This window comes from Notothenia rossii, assembly GCF_949606895.1.
Source record: "Notothenia rossii genome assembly, chromosome: 10".
NCBI lineage: Eukaryota > Metazoa > Chordata > Actinopteri > Perciformes > Nototheniidae > Notothenia > Notothenia rossii.
The window spans coordinates 38,341,473-38,349,385 of record NC_136908.1 but is presented as its reverse complement, the minus strand read 5'-3'; the positions used below and the strand labels follow the sequence as shown (position 1 = coordinate 38,349,385).

The window sequence follows — 7,913 nt, the reverse complement described above, 5'->3', positions numbered from 1 at the left end:
ATATACTTCGTCCAAGGAAATTGCCCCTCTATAAGCAATATGTTATATTTCACTTTATTTATGCATATTTTGTCTTCCATACAAAAATCAAGCCAGTAATAAGTGAACTCAGATTTATGGAAGAGGGTTAGGGGATCCTAATGGCATAACATTTTTGAGCTCTGACCATTTTTTTGTTTTATAATTAAAGTCATAATTATCAAACAAAAAAGTGTGAGAGAATGTGTGAAAGTGTTAATAATAAAGTACTTAACATAACTTCAGTTTGTGTAGAATTTCTTTCATGTATAGAATTGTAAAAAAAAAAGAGAATGAGCCTCAGCAATGTACAATGATCACTGCACGAGGAAGCTCAGCTCTAGTCCATGAACACAAGAAGTTTCTGCTCATTATTCCAACGTGTTACTCTCTTTGAAAAGTGTCTTCCTGTTTGTTTAAAGCCAGGAGGACTGGGGTCAGATGACCACCCAGACAGAGGAGGCACCTATTACAGAAGAGGACCTGGAGCTCATCAAGGATAGAGAAACCAACATCAGACAGCTGGAGGTCAGCCTCACATCCCATGGCTGCCTGCCTCTGCTTAGTCTACCTTCACGCCTGCCACAGCTGACTCCAGCCTCATGTCTGTGTGTTTGTGTGTTTCAGTCGGACATTTTGGATGTAAACCAGATCTTTAAGGACCTGGCAGTGATGATCCACGATCAGGCAGAGATGATTGGTGAGCGGCACTGAACACACCACCAGGGGACCATGCACACAAACACATCCGTTCCACTTATTTTCTTTTAAACTCGCACACCACTGAAGTAAAACCATTTGAGAGCATATACCTTTTACCACACTGGCTGCTGTGGCCATACAGGTTTACAGAATAAAGAATAATTATGTCAGGCCATTTTTGTCACTAGAATTTGAAGGATATTAAGTGTGTATTTACTATACCAGAATATAAAGAGCAGACAAAGTATTCATATTTCTCACAATGATGTAGACATGATACTGAGTAAATAGGAGGAAAACAAATGTTTTGATTTAAAAGCATAAGACTCAAAATAATGTGTGCTGTGTGTATTCATAATAATTTCAGAATACACAGAAATAATGTATAGAGAAATAGAAAAAAGCTTCTACAGTGAGGTTAAAGTTAGGTTGTTTCTCGTAGGCCGCAACATTAGAATAAGTTTAGGAAACTAAAACTAGCGCAGCCTTTATTCTCGACAGACATTTATCATTCGCTTCAACTAAATGTGTTATGCTTTCTCAGGATAATGGGAACAAAGGTGACCAATCATGTTGTTTTATTGGTGTCTCTCATAATTTGAATTATGATTCTTTCATTATTCTGGCAATGAGAGTAATTATTAAAACATTTTCGCCATGTGCTTTTTGTACGTCAACCGGCCGCTCTCACACAGCCAGCAGCTCCTTACAGTTTCAAACTGCATGAATTCCCCAATATGCACATACTAAAATGGTTACTCCGTCGCCTGAGAAAGTATTATAACTTAAAAGCAGTTTATTCAAAAGTATGAAAAGGTAAGTAAAGGTTGATTAAGCTTTTGTTGTTAAGCAAAGCAATAGCACTTGTACTCTAACAGAAGTACCATCACAAAAGAAGGCAATGTGGAAGCGCACTATAGCAAGAATATACTGTAAGTTGAATAACAAAAATTCCAAAATAAAGGAAGGTTGGTCAACTGTACTAGGAAAACACAGTATTTTACATGTAATGTCTTGAAAATGTCTGTTTGATATCTGTGCGAAAACTAATACAAATATTTATAAAAAAAAGAAAGGAAGGTTCAAGTAAAGACCTGAACTGTTTGTTTTCACCGTAAGAGCCCTCTGACTTCACCAGCTGACCTCGCTGTTTGTTCCGCTCGCAGATAGCATCGAGGCGAATGTGGAGAATGCTGAAGTTCATGTGGAGCGAGGAACAGAGCAGCTGCAGAGAGCCTCCCACTACCAGGTGAGTGTGCTGCCCCCTGTGCTAACCCTGAGGTGAGACCCTGCCCCTAACACTCTGTCTCTGCTTCTGATTCTACAGCAAAAGTCCCGGAAGAGGATGTGTATCATTGCCATGGTTTGCTCCATAGTGCTCGTCATACTTGCCATCATTATCTGGCAAGCGGCTAAGTGAGTTGATTCTGCACAACTGATGTGTCACTTCTGTATTTTACTCTGCACCTCCCACTTGCAAGTCCCTGCTCGGCATCATGAGAATAGGAAGAGGTTGAGAACATCACCGAGGATTAGGTCTGTGCAGATGGATGGTCCAAAGCATCTGAACTGATCACGCCTGTTTTTATAAAATGTTATAATGAAAAAACCTCCTATTTAAACTGACATAAAGGACTGAGGTGATGAAGGGGAGCGATCATTCATTTCTTATTTACTGCACTAACATTAGCTCTCACTGTATTTAAAAAAAAAAAGTATCTTATTGTCAATGAAAGGAAAAACGAGAAAGGAAACACACAACTTGTTAAAGTGGATTCATGTGTTGTTTTAATTTAAGGGGTGTAACTTTGTTTCTTATGATGTAAAGTGTGTGAGTGCCTGGCATCCCCTGTAGCATTACACGGGACCTGTATGTCTCCTGGTGGTGACGTCTGTAATATACATGTTGTAAAGCTCTAACAGATGACCAATATCAATCTAATCCATGTTTGTAAATACTACAAAGCGCTGCATTATATTCTGCCAAGTACACTATGGATCATAAATAATGACAGTATCTCAACAATGAAAGTCACGTCTTCAAACAACACATTTTTAGATTGATTTCTATGACTCTTGACAGTATGCATAATAAATGTCTTAAACACGTCTGGAGGTGTCATCAGTTGTGTGTCCACATGTAATCTCTGGGGTTCTTAAATTTAAACTGCAACTTACTGCATTTACTTTTTATTTCCAGATTTTGTCTGTCATGTCAGTTTTGATATAGCAAAAAAAAACTGAAAACAGTAGGATACTGCATGGCTGACAGACACATACACATCAATGCCCAGACACACTTTCAACTATATATCTGGCAGTGCAGGTAAACACACAAATCACAAAAAACAAAAAGACAGGAAGTAAAACCAGACATGACATAAGGAGAATGTTTGAATGAGAAAAAACATAAACAAGACCATGACAGGGAACTGTTGATTGGGTCGTGAACTAGTGTGTCATGGATGAAGTGGACTATGGTGGCACAGTGGAGCATTACCAGATCATCTTCATCTCTTGCCCAACAGCAACATTAGGTACATATCACAATCAAACTGATGATCACAATAATAATCTGGGGTTAATCATGATTTAATCACGGGGGGCCGGGCGGTCCTGGTTGATTTTTGTTCACAAGACCTAGCCATTGGAAGCAGGCCCAGCCACAATGTTGTAGAAAATCAACAATGTACAGCTCGTTATGTTCCTGTGACTTTGTCCAGATTGTAAAACTGAAAAGGTCAGCCTGGAGAATGTAAGAACAATTAAAGAGAATTATTGTTGAAAAGTTCTACCTTTCAGTTATTAAAGATGCTTATTACACGGCTAATTTGAATACTACATTCTGATCAGTTGTTGTTAATTCTCGCTAACACACCACTGCTAAGGAGAACAGACCGTTGATAAGGAGGATCAAGGGAGACTGCAGTCATCAATCTGCCGAAAGAAGTCCGGTCAATTTAACGTCAGTTAGGGACAAACATTTATTTTTTAATATATCAGGAAAGACCATGCAATACATAAAAACAAATAATTCATTTTTATATTTTTTCGAGAGCATGAAACTTTGGATTTTAAACAGTAAAGAAAGTAAAGAAAAGGAAAAGAGAGGTCAACACGCTGAGTGATGGTCTGCTGAAAATCAACAGAAGAATACAGACAGGAAGTAAACACTAATGGGAACGGGAGAAGAAGATATACAGGAAGTAAACAGCAGAAGAAGACATACAGGAAGTTAACACTAAAGGTAACAGCCAGGGCCATTTCTAGCTTTTTGGGGGCCCTATGCAAGATGCTGTTTGGGGGCCCTAGTTTTGACAGTTTTTTAACTACAATGGGGGGATTCCGAAGCCTTTAAGATGATCTGTGGAGATGCATCAATCTGTTACACTTTAATAGGAAAACAGGCTAATTTCGCGAAAACCAAGCAATTGAAAAATACAAAAAAGTATATTAAAAAGGTAAACAATAAGGCTCCTCTATGTCAATAATTGCAAGAGATGCAGCATTTTCTCGACAATGTTTAAGTTACATTTTTCATCTTCCCCAGACGTCACTCATTGGCTGTCAACCAATGAGTGCAATGACTTGGACTTTATTACCCCAAAAATCCAAGCCACAGCTTTGCTATCATTGCAGTTTAGTCGTGTTTATATCCTACATTGGATTTGTAAGCATATCATGCTTCACCGAACACACAGTGGCGACTGGTCATTAGGGGCAGGTGAGTCCCACCTAGTGTCAGCAGAAAGTATTACAAATAATGATTACAAAAACATGCAAAAAATAAATAACAAAATATATTTTAAGATCATGTTTAATCATCTGATTCGTCTGTACATTGCTGTTTTAGTCTGTGTTCTTCTAATTAGTGTCTACAGTGTGTGCCTATTGAGCTGTTTAGAGCCATGTGGGACAAAACACCCAACACTGCTCTTACTCAGAAAATAAAGTGTCACACTGAAGGCAGGCAGCTTTCCACCCGGGCCCAGGCCTACGCCGCCGAGGAAGAGGAACGCAACCTAAGACACAAACAATAAAATGATTATATTGCCATAAACTGCACATGAAGAAAATGAACAAGAAAATACAAAAAAACACTATAGGACAGTGGCTGGCCTATTCCTTTTGAAAAGGAAACAAACATAACATGTTAGTTGCCAGCCTCATTCACCAACTCAATATAAAATTAAAGAGTTAAAAACAAGGCATACTTTCACAGACTTATTTTCCAACTCAGCTCAATCCTGCCGGGGAAATGGTCGCTTAATATCCCGGGTTGCTGGGCCGGTTGTGTGTATTAAACTCTGTAAAACACATAAATAGGTTGCTTAAAACACAATTAAAAACGTCTGTTTAAAATGCCATTTAAAAGCAAATTGCTCGTAACAGACCCGGTCTCGTGCCTGTCGGGAGAGTTTCCCTCCGTCAACGGTAAAATCACGTCTTGCACTCGTCCCAATAAAACCCAAACTAAATGAGCCACTTGCATAAGTTAATTTAAAAGACCATAAAACCACCTTAAAACTGTTATTCCTACCTTTGGTAGCCATAACTGCTCCTAGTACTAGACTCCTGGTACTAGGATGGGTTAAATGCAGAGGCCAAATGTCACTGTCTATGCTGTGTGCTCTGCATGTGTGACCATTAAAGGTCCCATGTCATGCTTTTCCGGTTATTACCCTCCCTCTTGTGTGTTATGAAGGTTTTTATGCATGTAAACGGTCTGCAGAGTCAAAAACCCTCAAAGTACACCCTGTAGCGAGTACAAATCTAACACAGAAAAGACCTCCCCAAAACGCCTCGTTGGAGATTTCATGTTTTCTTCCTGGGTATCGTGACGTAGGGATACCCAGTAGCCACGCCCAGAGCTATGGCCGCACCCTCTGCCAGCCTTTCATGAAACAAAGCTTCCCAAACCTTTCAGCATTCATGCCGGATATGTACAGTGTAGCCTACACTGTACAAAACACTGTGTAGGGCACTGAAGAACGATGCTGTTCCTACTTTGTTTGGACCAGCGGGAGATTCGGGTACACAACCTGTAAGTATTCATTGTTGTTTGTGTATTTATGATGTTTAAAACAAACAAGGTATATATCTAACACGACTGTGTAAATGGTCAAACGTTTTTCGGGCTGCTAAGCCATTGACACAGTGCTAACTAAGTTGCTAGCGTTTCCACATATAAACTCCGATGTTAGCAGATGGCCGTATGCAGTAAGTAGCGTGGCGTGGGAAAAAATTAGGGGAAGCCAATAATACGTCCTTTCTTTTGGGTCGGGGGTGTGGTGGTCAATGAAATAACGTAACCAGATGAGTGATTACAGCACCCGGTATCATTTTACACACATTTGTATCATACAGATGCAGGACTTACACACGACTGTTATCTAACCGACAGGTCCGCACGCATTCTCCAGCCGAAACTCTAATAAGCATTCATTCACAAACTAAATCAGGAAACCTTTAACGTTTTACGTCCGATTCGCTCCTTTTTTCCTCTCTGTAAACAGCTCCAGTTTGGGCATTGGCCTGGCCTGTCATCAGATTGTATTTGTTGTTGCTGTTGTAGCGGAAGTTTAGTACAATTATTTTTGATTAAATACTCAAAATCTCCACCCTCCATAATTGCACTTGCTTTAGTTGCTTGCTACTTTCTAACGGCGGTGAGAGTGGTGCAGTGGCGCTATCTATCTTCTATCGATTAGATTTATGATTCGAAAATTATAAAAGTAGGGTAGACATGTAGATATTATCCGACTGAACAAAACGTGCATTTATCTAACAGGTTCGTTTTCCACTGACCTTATTTCGATCTATTTTCCAAAACCCTGTGCAGAAATCCCATCGCTTTTTTGTCGAGGGAAACCAAACCGAGCGCAGCTTACTTCTGGGTTTTAGAACGCGATTGGATTGTGAGGCAAGGGAAGCCAGCCGCCTCTGGCTTCCCTTGGGATGGCCCTGACCAATCACAGGTTGGCAGGGGCATGACGTGAGCCTCATCTGATTGGTCAATCCCTCCATTTTTTTTCACCAAGGGAAGCCAATTTCGGCTTGCCTCCTCTCGCAACAGAGAGTGCAATCTACTGTTTCACCATAACATCTAGAGGGGCGTTGTTTCACTCTTTGTAAAATACTCAATGAGAATGGGGGAGAGATGGGCCGGCAGCAACACAGAACAAAGAATTTCCGAAACTAAACGAAGTGTTTTTATTTATTTATTAAAATTATAATTACAATCCGAATAAACAGGGGAAGCCTTTCTTCCCTTGGCCTCCAGGAGAAAAACGCCACTGTGTATCTCATAGCTGGAGAATGTCTGCAATCACCAGTGTTGGGCAAGTTACTTTTAAAAAGTAACTAGTAATAGTTACTGCTCTCAAAAAGTTACTAGTTACTTTATTGAGTTACTAAATTAAAAAAGTAACTAGTCACAAGTTACTTTACTTAAAAAATAATAACAATAAAAATACAAGTTTTTGTGTTGTTCTGTGGCACAGTAAGAAAAAATACAACTCCCCATCATTGTAGAAATTATCATTATGAAATGTTGTGGAACAATAAAACACAAAAGATATGTTTAGATATTTTAACAGGCATCTTTATTGTAGCCTCAACAATTTCTCAGTAGTACACTTGTAGTGCAATATAAAAATATAAAAACAACTACACTCTTTTGGCAGTGCACACATTAACAACAACTACAATATGTTGGCAGTGTAACAATTAAACAAGAACTACACTCTTTTGGCAGTAACAATAAAAAAAATAAAAAACTGTCAGACTGACACTGAAGACAAACAAACTATTTTCAGCCTCACAAAAACAAATTAACAGTGAAATAATTTACCTCACATCTGGCCAGTGTTGGGGAAGTTACTTTTAAAATGTAGTGTTTGCTCGTTACTCGTTACTTCTTTAAAAAAGTAATCCCTTAGTTACCCTCCAAGGAAAGTAACTTTTTACGTTACTCGTTACTTTCACGTTACTTTTATGTTGCTCGACTTTGGGCAGAACCCCATCTCTGTTCCTAAATGTGTAGGCTTACATAAAGTTCTACTATGGAGGACATAACAGATTTGTTTTGTGCTCTTTATTATAAAAAAATGCCACAGAGCACTTAACAAAACATTGGGCTATAGGCGTCAACACCACCACTAAACAATAATATCAAACAATATCAATATAAA

The 7,913-nt window shown here is 39.1% G+C and overlaps 1 long non-coding RNA gene across 1 annotated transcript; it reads right to left on the bottom strand.

Moving 5' to 3' along the window:
- Window positions 1-2,153: 2,153 nt before the first annotated feature.
- Window positions 2,154-6,641, bottom strand: LOC307022554. The gene is made up of 3 exons (XR_013803437.1): window positions 6,529-6,641; window positions 4,935-5,027; window positions 2,154-4,742 (listed from the first exon to the last, which is right to left on the bottom strand). It is a non-coding gene; the product is annotated as an uncharacterized lncRNA (long non-coding RNA).
- Window positions 6,642-7,913: the final 1,272 nt, after the last annotated feature.